Source organism: Sus scrofa, chromosome 4 (assembly GCF_054392235.1).
Source record: "Sus scrofa isolate SSC_HxYL_T2T_F1_AM1 chromosome 4, Sscrofa_HxYL_maternal_Yorkshire_Landrace_v2.0, whole genome shotgun sequence".
Lineage (NCBI taxonomy): Eukaryota > Metazoa > Chordata > Mammalia > Artiodactyla > Suidae > Sus > Sus scrofa.
This window is the reverse complement of record NC_139386.1, coordinates 129,579,400-129,605,889: the sequence shown is the minus strand read 5'-3', so window position 1 is coordinate 129,605,889 and position 26,490 is coordinate 129,579,400. Positions and strand designations below refer to the sequence as shown.

Sequence of the window (26,490 nt, the reverse complement as noted above, 5' to 3'; positions counted from 1 at the left end):
AATAAACTGGAGGCAAAGATGGATAATTTACAGGAAACACTGAGCAAAGAAATACAAGATATAAAACTTAAACAAAAAGAGATGCAAAATACAATAACTGAAATTAAAAATTCACTAGAAGCAGCTAACAGAAGAATACAGGAGGCAGAAGAACAAATAAGTGAGGTGGAGGACAGATTAGTGGAAATCATGGATGCGGAACAGAAAAGAGAAAAAAGATTGAAAACAAATGAAGAGAGTCTCAGAGAACTCTGGGACAACATGAAACGCACCAACATCCGTATTATAGGGGTGCCAGAAGGAGAAGAGAGAGAAAAGGGACAGAAAAAAATATTCGAAGAGATAATACACAAAAACTTCCCTAACATGGGGAAGGAACCACTCACTCAAATCCCGGAAATGCAATGAGAACCATATAAAACAAACACAAGGAGGAATACACCAAGACACATATTAATCAAACTGACCAAAATTAAAGACAAAGAGAAAATACTGAAAGCAGCTAGGGAAAAGAAACAAATAACATACAAGGGAACCCTGATAAGGTTATCAGCAGATTTTTCAGCAGAAACTCTGCAGGCCAAAAGGGAGGGGCATGATATACTTACACGATGAAAGGAAGAAACCTCCAACCAAGATTACTTTACCCAGCAAGGCTCTCATTCAGATTTGAAGGAGAAATCAAAAGCTTTACAGATAAGCAAAAGTGAAGAGAATTCAGCAACACTAAACCAGCTTTACGACAAATAGTAAAGGAACTTCTCTAGGCAAAAAAGAAAAGGCCACAACCAAGAAACAAAAATACCACAAATGACAAGGCTCACCAGTACAGGTATATATACAGTAAAGGTACGAAATCATCCACACACAATTATGCCACCAAAATCAGAAATCGTGAGAAGTGGAGGGTACAAATGCAAGACACTGGAGATGCACTTGCAATTAAGAGACCAACAACTTAAAACAATCTCGTGTATATATATATATATATATATATATAGACTCCTATATCAAAATTTTAGAGTAACTGCAAACCAAAAATCTACAATTGATACACAAACAAGTAAGAAAAATCAACTCAAATACAACGCTAAAGATAGTCATCACACCACAAGAGAAGAGAACAAGAGAAGAAAGGAAGAAAAACAGCAACAAAAACAAATCCAAAGCAATTAATAAAATGGCAGTAAGAACATACATATCAATAATTACCTTAAATGTTAATGGACTAAACGCCCCAACCAAAAGACACAGACTGGCTGAATGGATACAAAAACAAGACCCATATACATGCTGCCTTCAAGAGACCCTCTTCAATTCTAGGGACACATACAAATTGAAAGTGAGAGGATGGAAGAAAATATTCCATGCAAGTGGGAATCAAAAGAAAGCTGGAGTAGCAATACTCATATCAGACAAAATAGACCTTAAAATGAAGAATATTTTAAGAAACAAGGAAGGACACTACATAATGCTCAAAGGATCAATCCAAGAAGAAGATATAACAATTTTAAACATCTACGCACTCAACATAGGATCACCACAATATATAAGGAAATTGCTAGCAACCCTAAAAGGGCAAATCAACAATAACACAATAATAGTGGGAGACTTTAACACCCCACTTACAGCAATGGACAGATCATCCAGACAGAAAATCAATAAGGAAACACAGGCCCTGAATGAAGCATTAGACCAGATGGACTTAATAGATACTTATAGGACATTCCATCCCAAAGCAAAAGAATGCACATTCTTCTCAAGTGCACATGGAACATTCTCTAAGGTTGATCACATCCTGAGCTACAAATCAAGCTTCAGTAACTTTAAGAAAATTGAAATCATATCAAGCATCTTTTCCGACCACAATGCTATATGACTTGGAAATCAACAAGAAAAAAACTGCAAAAAACACAAACATGTGGAGACTAAACAACATGCTACTAAACACCCAATGGATCACTGAAGAAATCAAAGAGGAAATTAATAAATACCTAGAAGCAAATAACAACAAAGATACCACACTCCAAAACCTTTGGGATACAGCAAAAGCTGTTCTAAGAGGAACGTTTATAGCAATACAAGCCCACCTCAGGAAACAAGAAAAAGCTCAAATAAACAAGTTAACTTTATATCTAACGCAGCTCAAGACAGAAGAACAGATAAGACCTAAAGTTAGTAGAAGGAAAGAAATCATAAAGAGCAGAAATCAATGAAATAGAAACAAAGAAAACCATGGAAAAGATCAATGAAACGAAAAACTGGTTCTCTGAAAAGATCAACAAAATTGATAACCCCTAGCCAGACTTATGAAGAAAAAAAGAGACAGGACTCACATCATTAAAATTAGAAATGAAAAAGGAGAAGTAACAACGGACATCACAGAAATACAAAGGATCATGACACTACTAAACGCAACTATAAGCCAATAAAATGGAAAACCTGGAAGAAATGGACAAATTCTTAGAAAGGTACAATCTTTCAAGACTCATCCAAGGTGAAATAGAAAAGATAAACGCACCAATTACAAGAACTGAAATTGAAACTGTGATTAAAAAACCTCCAACAAACAAAAGTCCAGGACCAAATGGCTTCACAGGTGAATTCTATCAAACATTCAGAGAAGAGCTAACACTTATCCTTCTGAAACTATTCCAAAAAATTGCAGAGGAAGGAACACTCTCAAACTTATCTATGAGGCTGCCATACCCTGATACCAAAACCAGACAAGGATACCACAAAAAACGAAAATTACAGGCCAATTTCACTGATGAACATAGATGCAAAAATCCTCATTAAAATACTAGCAAACCACATCCAACAATATATTAAAAGGATTGTGTATCATGATCAAGTGGGATTTATCCCAGGGATGCAAGGATTCTTCAATATCTGCAAATCCATCCGTGTGATACACCACATTAACAAACTGAAGAATAAAAACCATATGATCCTCTCAATAGACACAGAAAAAGCTTTTGACAAAATCCAACACCCATTTCTGATAAAAACCCTTCAGAAAGTGGGCATAGAGGGAACCTACCTCAACATAATAAAGGCCATAGATGACAAACCAACAGAAAACATCATTCTCAATGGTGAAAAGCTGAAAGAATTCCCACTGAGATCAGGAACAAGACAAGGATGTCCGCTCTTGCCACTACTATTCAACATAGTTTTGGAAGTCCTAGCCATGGCAATCAGCGAAGTAAAAGAGATAAAAGGAATCTTGGAAATTGGAAAGGAAGAAGTAGAACTATCACTATTTGCAGATGACATGATACTATACCTAGAGAAACCTAAAGACGCTACCAGGAAACTGTTAGAGCTCATCAATGAATTTGGCAAAGTTGCAGGATACAAAATTAATATACAGAAATCAGCTGCATTTCTATATACTAACAGTGAATGATCAGAAAGTGAAATTAGGGAAGAAATCCCGTTTACCATTGCATCCAAAAGAATAAAATACTTAGGAAAGGAATAAACCTACCTAAAGAGACAAAAGACCTCTACTCTGAAAACTATAAGATGCTGATGAAAGAAATCAAAGATGACACAAACAGATGGAAAAACATACTAGGCTCTTGGATTGGAAGAGTCAGTATTATCAAAATGACTATACAACCCAAGGCAAACTACAGATTCAATGCAATCCCTATCAAATTACCAAGGACATTTTTCACAGAACTCGAACAAAATATTTTAAAGTTTGTTTGGAAGCACAAAAGACCCAGAATAGCCAAAGACATCCTGAAAAAGGAAAATGGAGCTGGAGGAATCAGGCTCCCGGACTTCAGTCTATACTACAAAGCAACAATCATCAAAGCCGTATGGTAATGGCACAAAATCAGAAATACAGATCAGTGGAACAGGATAGAAAGCCCAGAATTAAACCCACGCATCTACAGCCAACTCATCTATGACAAAGGAGGCAAGGATATACAATGGAGAAAGGACAGCTTGTTCAATAAGTGGTGCTGGCAAAAGTGGACAGCCACATGGAAAAGAATGAACTTAGAACACTCCCTAACACCATACACAAAAATAAACTCCAAATGGATTAAAGACCTAGATATAAGACCAGACACTATAAAACTCTTAGAGGAAAACATAGGCCAAACACTCTCTGACATAAACGACAGCAACATCTTCTCAGATCCACCTCTTGGAGTATTGACAATAAAAACAAAAATAAACCAATGGGACCTAATCAAGCTTAAAAGTTTCTGCACAGCAAAGGAAACACTAAACAAAACGAAAAGACAACCCACAGAATGGGAGAAAATCTTTGCAAATGATTGACTGACAATGGATTAATCTCCAAAATTTATAAACACCTTCTATAGCTCAATACCAAAAAAATGAACAACCCCATCAAAAAATGGGCAGAAGATCTAAACAGACAGTTCTCCAAAAAAGACATACAAATGGCCAAAATAAACACATGAAAAGATGTTCGTCACTCATGATTAGAGAAATGCAAATCAAAACCACTATGAGGTACCACCTTACACCAGCCAGAATGGCCATCATCAAAAAGTCTACAAACAATAAGTGCTGGAGAGGGTGTGGAGAAAAAGGAACCCTATGACACTGTGGGTGGGATTGTAAATTGGTGCAACCCTTGTGGAAAACAGTATGGAGATGCCTCAGAAAACTAAAAATAGAACTACCATTTGATCCAGCAATCCCACTCCTGGGCGTCGATCCAGAGAAAACCATGACTCCAAAAGACACATGTACTCTGATGTTCATTGCAGCACTATTTACAATAGCCAAGACATGGAAACAACCTAAATGTCCATAGACAGAGGAGTGGATCAAGAAGATGTGGTACATGTACACAATGGAATATTACCCAGCCATTAAAAGGAATGAAATAAAGGCAACTGTGGCAACATGGATGGACCTAGACATTATCATGTTAAGTCAAGTCAGTCAGACAGTGAGGCACCAACATCAAATGCTATCACTTACATATAGAAATTAAAAGAAGGACAGACTGAACTTCTTTGCAGAACAGATGCTGACTCACAGACTTTGAAAAACTTATGGTTTCCAAATGAGACAGGTTGGGGGTGAGGGGATACACTGAGAGTTTGGGATGGAAATGCCTTAAAATTTGTTTGTGATGATTGTTGTACACCTATAAATGTAATAAAATTCATTAAGTAATTTAAAAAGAATCTCTTGTGAACCAATATATCAATAAAACAATTGAGTATGATTTTAAAAAAATATTCAGAGTGTACAACTATTACCAATCTAACAAATGTTTGTTGATTGAATGGATTGAGGGATATACTTTTTCTTCACTTAAAAAAGTAGAAGATTTCTTGGAGTTCCCATTGTGATGCAGTGGTTAACAAATCTGACTAGGAACCATGAGGTTGCGGGTTTGATCCCTGGCCTTGCTCAGGGGGTTAAGGATCCGGCGTTGCCGTGAGCTGTGGTGTAGGTTGCAGAAGCGGCTTGGCTCCCTTGTTGCTATGGCTGTGGCGTAGGCCAGTGGTTAAAGCTCCGATTAGACCCCTAGCCTGGGAACCTCCATATGCCGTGGGAAGCGGCCATAGAAAAGGCAAAAAGACAAAAAAAAAATAAAAATAAAAAAAATAAAAAATAAAAGATTTCTTATAGCACTTTTAGATTTACAGAAAAATTGAGCAGAAAGTATAGCGTTCCCATATACTCCTCTTCCCTCCTCTCATTTTCCACCATTAGTATCTTATATTAGTGTGGTACTTTTGTTACAATTAATGAACAAATACTGACACATTAACCAAAGTCCACAGTTTATACTAAGGTTCATTCTGCTTTGTTCAGGTCTATGGGTTTTGACAAATGCATAATGTCATGCATCTACCATTAGTGTCACACAGAATAAGCCCACTGTGCTAAAGATCCCTGGTGCGTTACTCGTTTATCCTTCCCTACCTCCAACCCCTGACAACCACTCTTAATCTTACTGCCACTAGAATTCCACCTTTTCCAGAATGTCATATAGTTGGAATCACACAGTATGTGGCCTTTTCAGACCGTCTTCTTTCACTTACAAATACGCAGTTAAGTTTTCTACATGTCTTTTTGTGGCTTGTTAGCCTGTTCCTTTTAATGCTGAATAATATTCTGGTATTTGGATACTATTATAGTTACTGAAAGACATTTGGTTACTTTCAAGTTTGGACAGTTATGAATAAAGCTGCTGAAACATCTTTGTTTCTGTTTTTGTGTGGACATAAGTTTTCAGTTACTTTGGGTAAATACTTAGAAGCATGCTTGCTGGGTCGTATGGTATAGGGCTATGTTTAGCTTTGTAAGAAACTGTTGAAATGTCTTCGAAAGTGGCCCTATCATCTTGCATTCCCATAAGCCACAGGAGTTCTGGTTGTTCCACATCCTTGCCAGTAGTTGGCACAGCCAGTGCTTTGAATTTTGGCTATTCTAATAGGTGGGTAGTAGCATCTCATTATTGTTTAAATTTGCATTTTCCTAAGGTATAGGATGAGCATTTTTTCATATGTTTATTTTCCATTTGCATCTCTTTTTTGATGAGGGGTCTGTTTAGATCCTTGTCTGCTTTTAATTGGGTGTTTTTCTTTTCTATTGTTGAGTTTTAAGAGTTCTTTGTATATTGTAGATATATGTTTTTACCATTATCTTCTCCCAATCTGTGGGCTGTCTTTTCATTTTCTTTTTTTTTTAATTCATTTAATATTTTTTATTTTCCCACTGTATCATTTTCTTAATAGTGTCTTTTGCAGTGCAGAAATTTTAAATTTTACTGAAGTCCAACCAGTTTCTTCTTTCATGATCATGCTTTTGGTGTTGAATCTAAAAACTCACTGACAAACCCAAAGTCACCTAGATTTTTTGCCTGTATTTTTTTATCCTCTAGAAGTTTTACAATTGTGTGTTTTACATTTAGGTCTATGACCCACTTGGAGTTCACGTTTGCGAAAGGTGTCAGGTTAGTGTCTAAATTTACTTTCTTGCACAAGGATATTCAGTTGTTCTAGCACCATTTGTCGAAAAGGCTGTCCTTTCTCCATTGGACTGCCGACGCTCCTTCGTCTAAGGTCAGCTGGAAGAGACCTAATCTTGGACAGAGGTTTTCAAACTAAAGGTAGTGAAATCAACCTGGCTGACCAGCATTTCAAAAAATGAAACGGCTTAGACAGGAGCATAGCGGAATGCAGGAAAAGAAGTGGAAAAGGTTAAGTACTGTTAGGAAACTTGTGTTTGTTACTTGTGGGTGTGTACTGGTCATGGTATAAGACCTATTTCTTACTACAGGTTATGGGCGAAAAAGTGGGAAAGTCATTGTCAGGAGAATCTACTAAAGATGGAAGGACATTAGTTGTCTTTAGTAACTGCCTTGTTCAACAGACGTTTTCAGGGTTATGTATCTAAAATGCAAGTCTGATATCATCCTTCTGTGTAAAACCCGTCAACATTCTGAAAGCAATGGAAAATAAAATGTAGTAATGTAAGAATAAATGCATCGAGATCATTTAGAAGACTCTTGTAACAAAGTAGGGAAATTAGGGATAAAGACCTAAAATAAGGCAGAGGCTTTGGAGATAGAAAGGAAACGGGCCACTGACCTGGAGACTGGGTATGCAGGGAGCAAAGACAGAGATACACTGAGAAAGGAATGGTAGTGATTTCACCAATCCAGGGAATATGATTAGAGGACCAGTTGTAGAGCAAAAGAAGGAATGGCTTTAGATATGAGGAGTCTGGGGAAGAGAGAAGATTCCCAGGTGGTAAAGTCCAGGAGGCAGCTGAATGCACAGGCTTGGAGCTCAGTAAGTTCAATTGTGAGTTCAACAGTAGTTCAATTGCGAGTATGAACAAAGTCAGCAGGTGCAGGTAAACAGAGTAAGAAAAATAAAAAGCAAATAACGAGGACCTGGGGAACATGAGCATTTAAGTGGTGAACAGAAAGTGACTCCCCCCTGCACACACAAAAACCCTAAAAGAAATGCTACTGTCTTTCTTGGTTCCAAGACAGCAGCATTACATAAACTAAGGAAGTCAAAACAAAATAATATATTTAAACTCAAACACATCGGCTAACAATATGAAATACGAATAAACAATGTTCCTGTTAAAAACAAAGACTATCAGGCTGTTAAAAGACTAAGATTTTCAGACTAGATAAAATCAAAACAAAACAAAATTCGTAAGACTTGCATATAATTTAAGAATATAGAAAGGATCAAGGTAAAAACAATATAAAAAGTTACACTGAACAAATATAAACTGAAATCTGGTGTAGCTATAGCTGGCACCATAGCTGAAAATATAGCTATATTAGTATCAGACAAAGGGGACTTCCAGGGAAACTTTCAAAGGGAACGAATGTGAAAGCATCATGAAGATACAGAGTTTTTAGATCAAGAGGCTCCTAATAATACAACCTCAAGATACGTAAAACAAAAATGACAGAACTACAAAGAGAACTAAACAAATTCACAACAGTGGTAGAAAATTTTAAACATCTTTCTCAAAAATTGATAGGATAGGTAGACCACACCAAAAAAACCCAGTAAGATTGGAAAAGATTTGAACAACATAACATGATTAAGAAACTTGATCTAATACAAAACATTCACCCAACACAGTTGACTACAGGTTATTTTCAAGCATGTGTGGAACTTTTTTTTTTTTTTTTTTAGTGCTGAGGTATAAAGAAAGTCTCAACAAAATTTGAAGGGTTCAGAATATACAAACAGAGAAGCAACTAAAACACTAGTAGAGAAATCTACAGTCTTAAAGGCATGGGTCAGAAAATGTTTGAAAATTATAGAGTCAAAAGATCTAAAGATACCTCACCAAAGAAGATATATGAACGGCAAGTAAGCACATCACATGCCATTAGAAAACTGCAAGTAGAACACCAATGAGATACCAATATGTACTTAGCAGAATGGCTAAAATTCAAAACACCAATAATACAAAATAATGGCAAACATGTGGAACAAAATGATACAGCCACTCTGGAAGGCAGTTTGGCAGTTTCTTATAATACCACACAATACATACAATCCAGCTATCATGCTCATTGGTATTTATTCAAAATAACTAAAAACGTATGTTCACACAAACACCTGCAAATGGATGTTTATAACAGTTTTATTCATAGTTGCCAAGACCTGGAAGCAACCAAGATGCCCTTCAAGAGGGGCCCGGATAAATAAACTGCGGTACATTCACAAAGGAATATTATTCAGTCTTAAAAAGAAATGAGCTATAAAGCCACGAAGAGCCATGGAGGAAACTTAAAGGACTATTACTGAGTGAAACAAGCCAATTTGAAAAAGCTGGGTACTATATGATTTCAACTGCATGACATCTGGAAAAGGCAAAACCTTGGAGAGAGTAAAAAGAACGGAGGTTGCCAAGGTTTAGGGTACAGGGGGAGATGAACAGGTGAAATACAGAGGGCTTCTCGGGCAGTGAAACTACCGTATATGCCACTACAGTGGTGGATACTTAGCATTATACATTTGCCCAAACCAAGAATGAACTCTAATGTAAACTATAGGCTTTGGGTGATAATGATGTGTCAGGCAGGTTCACCAATGGTAACAAATGCACCCCTCTGGTGGGGGATGTGGGTGGTGGAGGAGGTTGTGGGGGGAGGGGTATGTTGGAACTCTGCACTTTCTGATCACTGTGCAGTGAATATAAAACTGCTCTTCAAAAATAATCTATTTTTAACAAATGGGACCTAATCAAACTTATAAGCATTTGCACAGCACAGGAAACAATAAACAAAACAAAAAGACAAGCTGGGGAATAGGAGAAAATATTTGCAACTGATGTGACTGACAAGGGCTTAATTTCCAAAATATACAAACATGGAGTTCCCTTGGTGGCGCAGTGGTTAACGAATTCGACTAGGAACCATGAGGTTGCGGGTTAGATCCCTGGCCTTGCTCAGTGGGTCAAGGATCCAGCGCTGCCGTGAGCTGTGGTGTAGGTTGAAGATGCGGCTCGGATCCCGAGTTGCTGTGGCTGTGGCATAGGCTGGAGGCTACAGCTCTGATCCGACCCCTAGCCTGGGAACCTCCATATGCCGGGAGCGGCCCAAGAAATGGCAAAAAAGAAAAAAAAAAAAAAAAAAAAAACCAAAACAAACAAACAAACAAACAAAAAAACCCAAAATATACAAACACCTTATGCAGTTCAATATCAAAAAACAACTAATCCAAAAATGGGCAGAAGAGGGAGTTCTCCTTGCGGATCAGCAAGTTCATCACCTGACTAGTATCCATGAGGACGCAGGTTCAATCCCTGGCCTCACTCAGTGGGTTAAAGGATCTGGCGTTGCCACGAGCTATAGTGTAGAGGTCACAGACAGAGCTTGGATCTGGCGTGGCTATGGTTGTGGCATATGCCAGCAGCTGCAGCTCCAATTCAACCCCTAGCCTGGGGACTTCCATATGCTGCAGGTGCGGCCCTAAAAAACAAATCCCCCAAACCAACCAAGCAAAATGGGCAGAAGACCGATATAGACATTTCTCCAAAGAAGACATACAGACTTTCACGGCCAATGAGCACATGAAAAGATGTTCAACATGGCTAATTATTAGAGAAATGCAAATCAAAATGCAAATCAAAAGTACAATGAGGTATCATCTCATAACGGTCAGAATGGCCATCATCGAAAAGTCTAAAAATGGAGTTCCTGTCGTGGTGCAGTGGTTAACAAATCCAACTAGAAACCATGAGGTTGCTGGTTCGATCCCTAGCCTTGCTCAGTGGGTTAAGGATTCGGTGTTGCCGTGAGCTGTGGTGTAGGTCGCAGAGTGGCTTGGATCCTGCATTGCTGTGGCTCTGGCGTAGGCCAGCAGCAACGGCTCCGATTAGACCCCTATCCTGGGAACCTCCATATGCCGTGAGAGCAGCCCTAGAAAAGGCAAAAAGACAAAAAAAAAAAAAAAGTCTAAAAATAACAAATGCTGGAAAGGCTGTGGAGCAAAGGGAACCCTCTACACTATTGGTGGGAATGTAAATTGGTGCAGCCACTATGGAAAAGAGTATGGGAGTTCTTTAAAAAAAAAAAAAACCTAAAACTAGAGCTGCCATATGATCCAGCAATCCCACTCCTGGGATATATCCAGACAAAATTATAATCTGAGAAGATACATGCACCCCAGTGTTTGTAGCAGCACTATATACAAGAGCTATGACATAGAAACAACCTAAGTGTCCATCAATAGATGAATATAGATGTGGAGTGCATACACACACACACACACACACACACACACAGAAATGGAATACTACTCAGCCATAAAAAAGAATGAAATAATGTGATTTGCAGCAACATGGGTGGACCTAGAGATGATCATACTAAATGAGGTAGGTCAGAAAGAGAAAGACAAATACCATATAATATCACTCATATGTGGAATCTAAAATATGATATAAATGAACTTATTTACAAAACAGAAATAGACTCACAGACATAGAAAACAAACTTATGGTTACCAAAGGGGGTGATGGAGGGAAAAATTAGGAGTCTGGGATTAGCAGATATAAACTACTATATATAAAACAGATAAATAACAAGGTCCTGCTATATAGCACAGGGAACAATAATCCATATCCTATAATAAACCATAATGGAAAATTATATGAAAAAGTATACATATGAAACTGAATCACTTCCCTACACACCAGAAACTCACACATTGTAAGTCCACTATACTTCCATAAAAATTTTTAAATATTCTATTTTTAAAAAATTAAAAAGCTAAATGTACACCTCAAGAAGTTGGAAAACAAATGCAAAACAAACAGAAAAACAAAACCAGGAAAAAAAAAAAAACAAAAACCAAACAAGTAGGAAGGATAAACACAGAAACTAATAAAAATAGAAAATAACCTAAAATAAAGAAGATCAATAAAGTGAAACATTTGGGAGTTCCCGTTGTGGTGCAGTGGAAACAAATCTGACTAGGAACCATGAGGTTGCGGGTTCAATCCCTGGCCTCGCTCCATGGGTTAAGGATCGGGCATTGCTGTGAGCTGTGGTGTAGGTCGCAGATGCGGCTCGGATCTGGTGTGGCTGTGGCTGTGGTGTAGGCTGGCAGCTGCAGCTCTGATTCGACCCCTAGCCGGGGAACCTCCATACGCCGCGGGAGCGGCCCTAAAAGACAAAAAAAAAAAAAAAAAAAAAAAAAAGAAAGAAAGAAAGAAAGAAAAGAAACTTCTGTTACTTAAAAAAATTTTCCCAGAAGAAATAGACTATGTCAATACTTTCTATAGCTAGACACTGCAGAAGGAAAATGTGTCAACAAAGCAGGCACAGTCCACAGCACCAAATCCGGGCTGAAAGTGCGTGATGAATGCGGCGATGAGGAGCCCAGTGACACCCTCAGCGGGAAGAGTCTAAGCGGAATGGAATGAAGCCTAACAAGCATCTAAAGAGAAAAAACATCCTGGACGTGTTAACGTTAAGGCTGATATGACACATATCAAGAAACTTGATTTTATTTATTTTTAACCTTTGCCCGATATCTTTCACACAGATGCTCCAAACAGTATTTGCTGGATTAATTCAGTTGCATGAAAAAGAAAGGACCACATAGAGAGGGCTTTAAAGGCTTGACAGTATTGAGAACTGAATTATGAGGTTTTGAGATTCCCAAGCAGATCTACAGCCTGGTAAGACTGATGTTTAAAGATTAATCTGGATTTTCGTTTAACAGTTTGAAAGGGAGCACAAAGGTCACGGAGACGGCTTCGAGGCTGCAGCAGCGCCCCAGCCGGGTGAGGATGGACCCACACAAACAGAATGAAAGGTGAGATCTGAGAGATGGTAAGGAAGCAACAGTAGCAGGATTTTAAATAAATGGATACCGAAGTTAGAAGAAAGGATTTTAAAGGAATCTGAAAGATTGAAAGAACTAAAGAAAACGAAGGCTAAAGATCAGTGGTAACACACAACTGACATTTTAGCTAAACCAACTTCAACAGGATGTATTCCCACAGCTTATGAAATTCAGGTATTTAACTTTTGTTTTTTGTCTTTTGAGGGCCGCACCCGCGGCATATGGAGGTTCCCAGGCTAGGGTCGAGGAGGTTCCCAGGCTAGGGTCGAATCGGAGCTGTTGCTGCCGGCCTACACCACAGCCACAGCAACACGGGATCCAAGCCGTGTCTGCAATCTACACCACAGCTCATGGCAACGCCGGATCCTTAACCCACTGAGCAAGGCCAGGGACCGAACCCGAAACCTCATGGTTCCTAGTCGGCTTCGTTTCCACTTCGCCATGATGGGAACTCCCAGGTATTTAATTTTTAGCATTTAACTTTCAGTCACAAAATAAACTTTCTCAAACAAACTGAATTTTACATCCAGTTGTTAACTGGGATATTTACAAATAAATAAAAAGCTGTGGAAATTGTATTCAAATTCAAATATTCTTATCTCTATTTCCAGAAGGCAAAATAATGAGAGAGTTTTGAAATATCCGTTAAAAAATGCAAATTTTCTCCAAAACGAAGCTTTTAAAAACCAATTTACCACTAGGAGAACAGTTCAAAATGAAAACATTAGTACAAGAATATCTAAAATGACAAATCTGGCGAGACATTTAACACTATATACATATATCAGATGTTTTCAATATATGTAAACACATATGTAACTCCCACAGCTTCAGTTCATTTCCAGAGGCAGCATATACTGTGCATATGGTTTCTCACCTTCCTCTTTTTATTTCATTTTGGCTCACCTCCACTCAACACATCTTGAGGCATAGATAGTACAGAAACAAATGAACAGGAGTCATCTCTGAGAGCATTTAGAGTGAAAGAGTTCAGCATTCCTTTTCTTTTTTACGAAACCATGCAGTGCACCACAAAATTAAACAGTCATCTCTAGGGATACAGATTTGCCAAGAGTACTTCTGGCGAAAATAAAATCTGGCCCCTCTCCAGACTTCTATACATGGACAGCAGTGGCTGTTCTACGGAAGGAGATTGATGGCTGGTTGGCGAGTCTGTGCTTACTTAGTGGTGTCAAGATAAAAAAGATTAAAAAAAAAAAAAGAATGTAACGCACAGGTCATTTTCACGTCCAAAGACTTCTGACAACAAACCTGCTCTGCCTAACTTCTCGCATTTTGCATTCATGAGAGTTATTAACTAAAGAGACAGATATAATTCTAGCCCTATTTCCCTATGTTACACACAAGCAAAATGAAGCACAGAGAAGGTAGGTCATTTGCTCCAAATCGCAAAGCTAGTTGGTACAGGTCTCAGGACTCTCAGTTCAATGTTCCGTGGACTTTTCTACTACCTCTATAGACAATGTGAAAAGGACCATGTTGCCTGTACCTTAAACCTTGAAGCCATTTCAAAAACTTGAAAGTCACAGGCTCTTTCTCCATCAATATTTTGCTAGAAATGGTGATATACTTTGCTTTTGTGACCCCATACATAACAGCGTTTTGGGTTTTTTTTAAAGAACTGTGTATTTTAAGTCTCAGAGTCACCAAAGTAAAATGAGGTTAGAACTGGATTGAAAATATAATTAAGAAATTCTGTATCTTTAAACTTGGGAAGAGTCTGTGTCTTTATGGCCCAATTTATTTAAAAGTGGCAGCACACTGGAATCAGGATCATGAGACCAGTAATTAAATCTTAGCTCTGTTACCGACTCACTGTATGACTCTGAGCCTGTTTCCTCTTTATCTATAAGCAAGCAGGTTGTATCTGGATGACTAAAATTAATTGCAACATCTGAAGTAAGTTTCTGACTACTCAAGAATAAGATCTTTACCTTATCTTTATTATCTTATAATGTGTTCAAATAGTAAAGCAAAGAAATAAACACACTGGTCCATACTTGATTAAATAAGTTAAAACACAGGAAATACCATCTCCACTATAAAAAAAAAAGCTCTGCATTTGATCTGGCTCCACATAGAGCCAGAGAGAAGAACGCTATTACTAGAAACTGTGGTAGTGCACAGTTGAAATTATGGTGATTTAGAATATATCTTTCTGCATTCATTTAACTAAGGAGATAGTTTTGAAAACCCACGTCTAGTTTCTCTGAAGGTGGAATAGAGGAGAACATAAAAGAAGCTCAGAGTGGCTGTTTTCGTCTAGTTTTGCCAGAATCAGCATAGCAAGCAGCATGCACTACTACCAGATATGAACAACCTTGATCTACTGCTTTGCTGAATGTTGTCATAGATGACCCTGGATCATTTCAGTCTGAGCACTTTAGTGAAGAGGTCATGTAGATTGTTTAAAAAACAATTACCACCAGGAGAAAGGACTTTTACCTTTACTTTTCTACTTGAGACGACTGTTAGCTCATACTGACTACAGATGTTCATTGCATGCACTTCACAGTTGGCTACTCTAGAGAAAACCAGAAAGTCTAAACATAATCCCCGTACCAGCCAGCTGCCAGGAGCTTACAATTAAGGAGGATCATGCAAATTAGATGACCTCTGAGTTACACTTTTAAAATTAAATTCTTAACCGTTTTCATGTCCAGTTGAACTGCATTTAGGTCACGTGTCTGTTTGTTAACAGGTATCAAACACAAAGCTCATTTATAAAGTGCTTAGAAAGAGGGATTAGAGCATTGTAAAGAGCAAATCCAATTGATGGTTGTAAGAAGACAAGAGGAAAATGTGAGATTATCAAACTCTATGACCAAACCCTCCAACCTCTAGCTCATTTATCAGACCTAAAATACTTTCTTCTGATTTTAAACACTGAAGCATTACATCCCTTTGAGAAAATAAATCATAATTTAGGGCTCGCTGTACCTTTGGTTCAGTTTACCTAGAGGAGTCTTGTAAGATGCTGAGATCAAAGCAAGAAGACTACTGGGTTATCAGGGGGTTTGTTCTGTTTTTTGTTTTTGTTTCTGCTTTTTAGGGCCACACCCGTGGCATATGGCAGTTCCCAGGCTAGGAGTCTAATCAGGGCTACAGCTGCCGGCCTACACCACAGCCTCGGCAATGCAGGATCTGAGCCATGTCCGCAACCTACACCACAGCTCATGACAACGCCAGATTCTTAACCTACTGAGCGAAGCCAAGGATCGAACCCACAACCTCATGGTTCCTAGTCGGATTCGTTTCCGCTGTGCCACGACAGGAACTCCTGGGTTATCAGTTTTTACCAAATTATTCATCGAGCTGTTTAACTGATCTGAATTTTATGGGGTTTTTTTTTTTCCCTGTTAAATGGGGATAATAACATATGTCTTGAAAACCTTGCAGTGCTGGTGACCATAGGGATCAAAATGAAACAATATAAATGAAAGGACTTTAAAAACTCTTCTACAAATGCAAGGCAGTACTATTACTATAGAGCGTCTTTTTTTTTTTTTTTAAAGCTTTCATATAAAGTCTGAAATTTGATCCTATCAAATCTGCATCTGTCTCCAATCACTCCAACTTCCTCAAAGCACCGTAACTGGTAACTAACCCATCATGAAGAGTTTGCAAGTATTACTTCACAGTTACCGTACGTTATACTTTACCTAACTAGCCAACATGACTTTCAGCTTATGGGAATTAACAGAAAACCCTACCTGCTTTATTGTGCTAGAGACCCAATGGCAAATCAGGACAGAAAAAGAGGTCTTAAAAAGCTCATTCTGCCTCCTTTCAGGCTAGGGTTGGAAGTCATTTTAGCAGTGAATAACCCAACTACTATTACCAAAGTATTCATGCCACTTTTCAAAAAAAATCTCAGCAAAGGTCACCTGAATATCCCATTGAGAGGGGAAAAAAAAAAAGTATCTTAACCTCTAATTACACCACAGACAAAAATCAGTTCCTGATGGACCACAATTCCAAATATGAAAGATAATAAAGCTTCAGAGAAACACATAAAACATCACTGTGACCTTAAAGTATTTTAAGTATTTGTATCCTCTTAAACAGGACATAAAAACTCTGACATGAAAGAAAAAACCCCGATAAATTAGATTATATTTAGAATTTCTGTTCATTAAGAGACAACATTAACAGAGCAAAATGACAACCCACAAAAGTGGAAGATGGTTTAACAATGACGGATCTGAAAAATGACTTACATAGATTTTACGTAGAGAATTCACAGGAATTCTCAACATAAAATCCTATGGATCCTACCTCTATAAAATTCCTATAAATTCTCTATGTAAAATCTATATGTCATGAATTATATGAGTTACATAGAGAATCCCCATGAATCAATAAGAAAAACATAGACTACACAACAGAAACATGAGCAAAAGACTTGAACTTCGGTGACTTCACAAAAAAGGCCATCCAATGGCAAAGAAACCTGAAAAGATGTCTAACTTCATTAGTCATCAGGGAAATGCAAATTAAAAACGACAATGTGACAGGAGTTCCCTTGTGGTGCAGCGGGTTAAGGATCCAGTGTTGTCACTGCAGTGTCCAGGTCATCGTTGTGGTGCAGGTTTGATCCTTGTCCTGGGAACTTCCACATGTCACGAGTACCACCAAAAACAAACAAACAAACAAACAAACAAACAAACCCCACAATGTGGTATCGTTCTACACACATCAGAATGTCCAAAATGACGAAGATATCTTGGTGAGGATATGGAGCAGCTGGAACGCTCATATACTGCTGCTGATATAAACTGATACAATCTTTTGGAAAATCGAATATAATTATTTCTTTTAACTGAATGTCGGCATACTCATGACCCAGCAATTCCAGTCCAACAGAAATGCTTACATATATTCAGCAAAGAGAGGTACCAAAATCTCCAAGCTTCAACATTTCTGTTCAGCCCCAAATAGAAATAACCCAAATAGAAATAACCCAAATATCCAATAACAGTAAAATAGATAAATAAATTGGGGGTGTGCTCACACAACAGAATACTATTCAGCAAGGACAATAAATATATATTACTATGTAATAGGGAAGAACAAATCTGACTGCACATTGGATCTATTTCTTTTACTTTAACCTTTGTATTCTATTGCTTTTTTTTTTTTTTTTTTTTTGTCTTTTTGCTATTTCTTTGGGCCGCTCCCGCAGCATATGGAGGTTCCCAGGCTAGGGGTCCAATCGGAGCTGTAGCCACTGGCCTACGCCAGAACCACAGCAACACTGGATCCGAGCCACGTCTGCAACCTACACCACAGCTCACGGCAATGCCAGATCCTTAACCCACTGAGCAAGGGCAGGGACGGAACCCGCCACCTCATGGTTCCTAGTGGGATTCATTAACCACTGCACCACTCCGGGAACTTCTGTATTCTATTGCTTTTGCTACAAGTTAATTACTAAAAGAATGTTGCCTACAGCCTGAAATATACCAGAGAGGCCCCTCTCTAGGCTCTGACCTTTAAAGGCAGAACATTTTTCCATTCATACAGAGATAAAAAGTTGCAGAAGAGAGAATAACATTTGTCTTGTAGGAGGGTGCATGGACAGGTATAAGAACAAGGGAGTCTGGCCCAAGAAGTTTGCAGCAACCAATCACACCCCCTGCCCTTTCAGTATAAAAGAAACCCGGATTTTAATTCAGAGAAGATGGTTCTTTGGGGCACTCGTCCACCGTATTTTCAGTCTGCTGGCTTTCTGAATAAGGTCACTATTCCTTGCCCCCAACCCTGTCTCTTGACTTGTTGGGCTGTCATGTGGCAAGCAACACCAGCTTGGGCTTGGTAACAACTGCACATGACAATATGGATGAATCCCACAAATACCATGGTAGGCCAGAGAAACCAGAGCCAAAAGACATGAGCTCATTTATAGAAAAGGCAAAACAGACACAATATAACCTACCATCTTTTCCATTAAAAGTCAGGAGAGTGGTCACCACCGCTCGGGGTGGTTGGTGATAGCAAGAGAACATGAAGGCGGCTAGAAAGCTGGTATGGTTCCGTTTCTTGACAATATACGTACTTTTATGTATGCATGTTACAATTCAATGCAACGTTAAGAAGTAGTACTTTTTCTTGCTATTTCGTGTTAAGGTTCTGCCCTTTCACATTAAAAAAAAAAAAATCGGCCCCTCTTTAATAAAAGTCAAAGTATGCTATAAAGACTAATAGTGAAACTGATTTAAGCTAATTGCAGATTAACCTTTACCAAACTCACAGCTTCACAGAATTAGAGATCCCATAACAGTCTAGTGGAGGGAATTTGCTCTTTCCTGACTAAATAAAAATGTTAAAGGCATCAGAAAAGAATAATTTTCTTCCCCCTTCCCTGGTCATTGTTTTTATTGAGAGCTACACATAAAGTGTGCTAACATATATTATTTCAGCTATTCTCAAAACTCCTTGAAATAATACTTTTATTATTATTTACAGATAAGGAGATCCCGGCTGAGTGTGCTGAAAAGGCAGACAGTACGTACACAGTAAAGCCATACTGAATCCTGCTGTGTCTGACTCCCACATGGATGTTTTCGTTTTTTTGTTTGTTTGTTTTTTGTCTTTTGTCTTTTTAGGGCCGCACATGGAGGTCCCCAGGCTAAGGGTCTAATAGGAGCTGCTGCTGCCGGCCTACGCCAGAGCCACAGCAACACCAGATCCAAGCCCCGTCTATGACCTACACCACAGCAACACCGCATCCTTAGCCCACTGAGCGAGGCCAGGGATCAAACCAGCAACCTCATGGCTCCTAGTCAGGTTCCTTTCCACCGCGCCTGCCCGCGACGGGAACTCCCCCACACTGATGTTCTTAATCATCGTTTTTATCACCTCCCTGTCCTCCTGGGGGCTTCACAGCAGAGGGTGACCACAGGTCTCTCTGGCTTTTGCCTAATCACTTTAGAAGGCTACAGTGAGTTTCTAAGGGCCCAGAGAGGGCCTGGACTGTTAAGGAGTGAAAGCTGGGTGTTGAGTAAAAATAGGAAGCTCATGCCACTGGCTGGCCTGCAATAAAAGTGTCTGGCAGCTTTAACAACTGGCTAAATGGGAAACTAGGCAGAAGTCTCAGCAGGGTGGTCTCAAATTAGACCAATTCAGGCTGAATGCTTCTCCTTAGGCCCTAATGTTAGAAGCAAGGATAGACAAAATAATTTTGTCCAAATTTAAGATCAGTGAGAAAGAAGGTTCTTGATTGTGCATGCATGTCTGCATTTCTCTCAGCCTTCCTCCACAGAAGGCTACTTTCCAAAGGTAAACTGACCAGTATGGATTTTATTTGATATGAATGCTCATAAAGCCTCAATAAAGTTTAGGGTAGAAGAAAAAATATGATTGACCAAGACTATGGATCTTCACTCGGTGTCTGATCTTTGGTCGGACAGCTCTACGTTCAGAAAGTATCACTTAGCGGATAATTTCCCAAGTGGAGGATACGGTACTACTCACATCTCATTCTACTTCGGAAAACCCTAAACTTAAAAAGAAACTGTCAGTTTGCGTCAAAGATCCAATTCAAACTGAACAATCAGACCTTGGTTGCCGTGGGCTGTGGTGTAGGCTGCAGAGGCAGCTCGGACCTGGCGAAGCTGTGGCTCTGGCTGGCGGCTGCATCTCTGATTGGACCCCTAGCCTGGGACCTTCCACATGCCGTGGGTGTGGCCCTAAAAAGACAGAAAAAGAAAAAAATCACACTTTGACCTAAGGTTGTTTCCATCACCCTTGATTTAGAAGGAATTTCAACCATTCAACTTGAAGGTTATTTAGACGTTAAATGCCATTCTTTACAACAGAGGGAAAAAAACTCGCCAGTACGGAGAGCTGGATACAGAATGAATGAGTCGGTCAGAGTTTCCCATACAAGGTCACAAGCTCCCGTGATGACGGAGGGATGCTCCCCACTCAAACCTCTCCCAACACCGGCCTCCTGATGACACGCTGATCCTTCCAACCGCTCTCCGGAGGCGGCAAGAGTGTGAGTCTACACCTCACCCACTGTCTTAGATGATGAAGGACACACCCCACCACCTGCTGCCTCGTGTTCCGTGAAAGGGTTTATAGACACAGCGGAAGGAAATCGCACACAGCTCTCTTTAGCAGATGTGGGTGGCGCAGACCTCTCTCCACTGCACTAGTCTATCCGGGCCCTTTCTGCAAGGAAAAATTCAAACTGCTCACTTTTTCAGAGTTCTACAAAAATATGAGAAGAATCTTTTTCATATTAGGTAACATAAACAAGCCCCAATTTACTTACTGAAAGTGAAAAAAAAAAAAAATCTGTGGAACTTTGTAGTTTGTTAAAGCAGTCATTTACCATTATACACAATAATGAAAATTCCTATATTCAATATGACTAAATGCAAAAATAACTGGTATATGAATTTTTAAGAAATCTTTAGGTAGTGGATATGTTAGCAGCTCTTGATAAGAAAAAATATGTTGATTTCTCCAAAGTTATAAACACATATCAAGATAGATAATTAATTTGAAGGAAGAAATTGCTCATCTCACTAGTCTAACTTCAAAAAATTCTTGAAATACGAAGAGCACAACATAGGAGGCCACAGTATGTTTTTTGAAAGTCATTCAAAAATGTTTAATTTTTTGTAATCATAGCATTTTATGAGGAAGCTAAAATATTCCTCTTTCAATATTAAAAATATTCTTAAGGGGAGTTCCCGTCGTGGCGCAGTGGTTAAAGAATCCGACTAGGGTATACATCTAAGGATGACCTGACCCCCTTGCTGTACAGTGGGAAAATAATAATTAAAAAAAAAAAAAAAAAAAGAATCCGACTAGGAACCATGAAGTTGCGGGTTCGATCCATGGCCTTGCTCAGTGGGTTAAGGATCCGGCGTTGCTGTGAGCTGTGGTGTAGGTTGCAGACGCGGCTCGGATCCCACGTTGCTGTGGCTCTGGTGTAGGCCGGTGGCTACGGCTCCGATTCGACCCCTAGCCTGGGAACCTCCATATGCCGCGGGAGCGGCCCAAGAAATAGCAACAACAACAACAAAAGACAAAAGACAAAAAAAAAAAAAAAAAAGACAAAAATATTGTTAAGGGAGTTCCCATCATGGCTCATTGGAAACAAATCTGACTGGTACCCATGAGGATGCGGGTTCAATCCCTGGCCTTGCTCAGTGGTGAAGGGTTAGGCATTGCTGTGAGCTATTGGTGTAGGTCGCAGGTATCGCTCAGATGTGACGTGGCTGTGGCTGTGGTGTAGGCTGGCAGCTACAGCTCTGATTCGATCCCTAGCCCCAGAACCTCCATATACTGCGGGTGCGGCCCTTAAAAGACAAAAAAAAAAAATTTTGTTAAGGAGATAAGAAAAAAATGTCCTATCAACCCTCATCATCATCTCATCAGTGAATGAAAAAAATAAGGCTAAGAAAAATAAAAGGGCTCAATTCAAGTCCAATCACATGCTCGAAGTCTCATGCTAAAGCATACTACTCATCTTAAAATCACACAAAATTAGCATTTTTTTCACTTTAAATCCAAAAGTCACTTCATTAAAAATATTCCCTACATAAGATATTTATACCCAAAGAGTATCATTTCGTATGATTAATTCCTAGCACCGCTGGGGAGGGACGTCGACATGACACAACGGCTTTTACGTTCACTCGGCAGATCTAGTGATGGGCCATTTTTATATTCATCTGACTTAATGGGATCTATTTTAGGTTAATTAATCCTCAGAGATATAAATTTCTTAATAACGCAGTCAGTAGTATTTTAAAATATTAACCAAAACATTCATAAATCATGTTAAACAATGTATTAGCAAGCCCCAAAGACCTAGCTTTCTGCTTCTATTTATGGCTTTCGAAGCTCACGCCCATGTCCCCACCTTCCCAGAGGCCCCCTTCTGTCCCATGATGGCTGTTCCTTCACATTCCACCCCATCACCTGGAAAATGATCAGACAGAATGTCCATACAGCAAATGACTGACATTCATTTACACTATACCTAATCCCACAAGTACTTGCATATTAAGTCAGCTAATGGTGAAACGGAAGGGTTAACCCCCAACTTAAGGCTGAGGCATCATCAAGCATATTGAGAGATTTTTCTCTTGGGGGAGGACAAACAGGAAGTCTGAAATCGTGCATTACCTAAAGGTTAACCTGATACATTTCAGGGTGACTGCTGGCGGTGGGGGTGAACATCCTTGTCACTCTGCCTCCCTCCCCATGCCCCACTAACACAGAACTGCTAAAAACCCCTGGCGTTCCCGTCGTGGCCCAGCGGTTAACAAACCCGACTAGCATCCATGAAGATGCAGGCTCGATGCCTAGTCTCGCTCAGTGGGTTAAGGATCTGGCATTGCCGTGAGCTGTGGTGTAGGTCGAAGACGCAGCTCGGATTCTGTGTTGCCGTGACTGTGGAGTAGGCTGGCGGCTACAGCTCTGATTGGACCCCTAGCCTGGGAACCTCCATATGCCTCGGATGCAGCCCTAAAAAGACAAAAAAGGCAAACCCCCCCCCCAAACCCAACCCTCTTCTGTCTCTCTTTCCTTTTCTTCTCTTGCCCGTTTGGAACACAGCAACTAAACATCCCTGTATTGATTCAAAAAATAGGCCATTAGAGGCTAATAACATCATCTAAATACAGTACAATACTTTCCTTTCTTATTCTTTCTAAAACCATATTTTGTATTCTTACTTATTTACTGGTTTTTTGATGCTACAATCATACACTTAACCAACAGCTCCTAAGTTCTTTAATATTTCAACTACCTCTGGTAAATAAGATTTTGATTTTTCTAAATTATTCTTTTGGAATTTAGCCATGTGATCGATGGGGTATTACACTACTGAAACCTAGCTTTTTTGTTTGTAGACCTCCAAGAGAATTTGAAAAACTATACACCCCCTTGATCATTTTAAAGTTGACATCTAAAATGATTCACCATCAGTTTAAATAGTTACAATGAAGTAATTTCTAACATATTGTAAATATCGATACTTTAAAATATTACATTACCTTAAATGTATCAAACGGAATTTAAACTCTATGGCAATTTGATAGCCACCATTATCCATTTCAAAGCACTGATGAACAACCGGTTCAGAATAGTCAGAAATTTCCTCTCATTTTCCTTCTTGAACTTATTTTCCTTTCTACTTTCATCACGAATGACGTTTAACTCTTAATTTGAAATGTTTACAGATTCACAGGAAGGAGCGAGAAATGCACAATGACATCCATGTACTCCTCGCCCTGCATTCTCCAACAGCAACATCTTGCATAACTAAAACTGGCAAAACATCAAAACCAAGAAATTGACATTCATACGATCCGTAGCTTTTGATATTTAGCCGGTATATCTGCACTCATTGTATGTGGGGCAGGGTGTTTGTGTGTAATGTGATACAATTTTATCACATGTGTAACATGTGTAACCACAATCAAGATACACAACTGTACCATCACCACAAACTCCTTTGACTACCCCTTTATAGCCATTAGCCTCCCCTCCCCACCCCTTCCACGAATGTTTTCCATCCCTGCAATTATGTTCTTTCAAAAAAATTATATAAATGGAGGAGTTCCCGTCGTGGCGCAGTGGTTAACGAATCCGACTAGGGACCAAGAGGTTGCAGGTTCAATCCCTGCCCTTGCTCAGTGGGTTAAGGATCTGGTGTTGCCGTGAGCTGTGGTGTAGGTCGCAGACACAGCTCGGATCCCGCGTTGCTGTGGCTCTGGTGTAGGCCTGCGGCAGCTACAGCTCCGATTCGACCCCTAGCCTGGGAACCTCCATGTGCCTCAGGAGCGGCCCTAGAAATAGCAAAAAGACAAAAAACAAACAAACAAAACAAAAGCAAAACAAAATAAAACAATTATATAAATGGAGTCATGTAGTAGGTATCACTTTTACATTGGCTTTTTAATAAGCATAATCTCGAGTTTCATCCAAGTAGTTGTATGTATCAATAATTCATTCTTTGGAGTTCCCTGGTGGCCTAGTAATTAAGGATTTGTCATTGTCACTCCTGTCACTCAGGTTTGATCCCTAGCCCGGGAACTTCCATATGCCGCAGGTGTGGCCAAAAAACCCCAAAAAGCTATAATAATTCATTCTCTTTGATTGCTGAGTAATAGTCCATGGTTTGGACTTAACACAATTTCTTTAACCATTTATCCACTGAAGGACATCTGAGTTATTTCCAGCGGGGCAATTACAAATAAAGCGGTTATAAACATCTGCATATGGTTTGTGAAGTATACTAGTCATCTCAGGATGCCATAACAAAACACGTACAGACTGGGGGGCTTAGACAATGGAAATGTATCGTCTCACAGATCTGGCGGCTGGAGCTCCAAGATCAGGGTACCATCACGGTGAGTTCGAGCGAGAGCTCTCTTTGTAACTTGCAAATGATTGCCTTCTCAGGGCGTCCTCACATGGCAGAGAGAGTTAGAACACGCTCTCTGGTGTTCATTCGTATGACAGCATAACCCCAGCACTAGGGCCTTGCATTATCTTCAGATACCACACACTGGAGGTTAAGATTTCAACATGCGAATTTAGGGGGGGGAAGGGGTGTACAATTCAGCCCACAGCAAGAAGTTTTCATTTCTCTGGGGTAAATGCCAAGGGAGTTTAATTGCTGAATCATACAGTAGTTGACTGTTTAGCTTTTTGTGTGTGTGGGGGGGGGGGGGAGGATGTTTGTTTGGGGTTTTTTGGCTGCACCAGTGGCACATGGAAATTCCCTGGCCAGGGATCAAACCCGAGCCACAGCAGTGACAAGCCAGATCCTTAACCCGCTGCGCCAGAGCAGGAACTCCTCTGTATGAATTATTTTTTTCTTTTTAGGGCCACACCTGTGGCATGGAAGTTCCCAGGCTAGGGGCTGAATCAGAGCTACAGCTGCCGGCCTACACCACAGCCAGAGCACCATGGAATCCCAACCGTGTCTATGACCTACACCACAGCTCACAGCACAGGCAGGTCATCAACCCACTGAGCAAGGCCAGAGATCAAATCTGTGTCCTCACGGATACTAGTCGCAATTTGTTTCTGCTGTGCCACAACAGGAACTCCTCTCTCACTTTATGGATTTTAGATGCTAGTCCTTTGTCAGATATGTGGCTCAAATATATTTTCTCCTAGTGTGGCTTGTCTTTTTATCCTCTTAATGAGTTTTTTTTGCAGAGCAAAAGGCTTAAATTTTGATGAGTTAAAACATTAATTTTTCCTTTCATGATCATGCCTTTGGTTTCAAGTCTAAGAAGTTTTTGCCTAGTCCTAGGCCCCAAAGCTTTTCTACCTTTTTTTTTTGTAGAAGTGTTATAGTTTTGTTTTTCCATTTTCATCCGTGATCCATTCTGAGCTGCTTTTTGTATAAGATTTAGCTCAAGGTTTTTTGTTTTGCCAATGACATCCAATTGCTTCAACACCACTTATTAAAAAGGCTATCCCAGGAGTTCCCATCGTGGCTCAGCAGTGAACCCGACTAGCATCCATGAGGGCAGGTTCGATCCCTGGCCTCACTCAGTGGGTTAAGGATCTGGCGTTGCCATGAGCTGTGGTGTAGGTCGCAGACGTGGCTCGGATCCTGCGTAGCTGTGACTGT

The 26,490-nt window shown here is 39.6% G+C and overlaps 1 protein-coding gene across 5 annotated transcripts in view; it reads right to left on the bottom strand.

Annotated features, from left to right (window-relative positions):
• Window positions 1–26,490, bottom strand: part of DIPK1A (divergent protein kinase domain 1A) — a 129,334-nt gene that overhangs the window by 81,765 nt on the left and 21,079 nt on the right. The gene's annotated exons all lie outside the window — the stretch shown is intronic.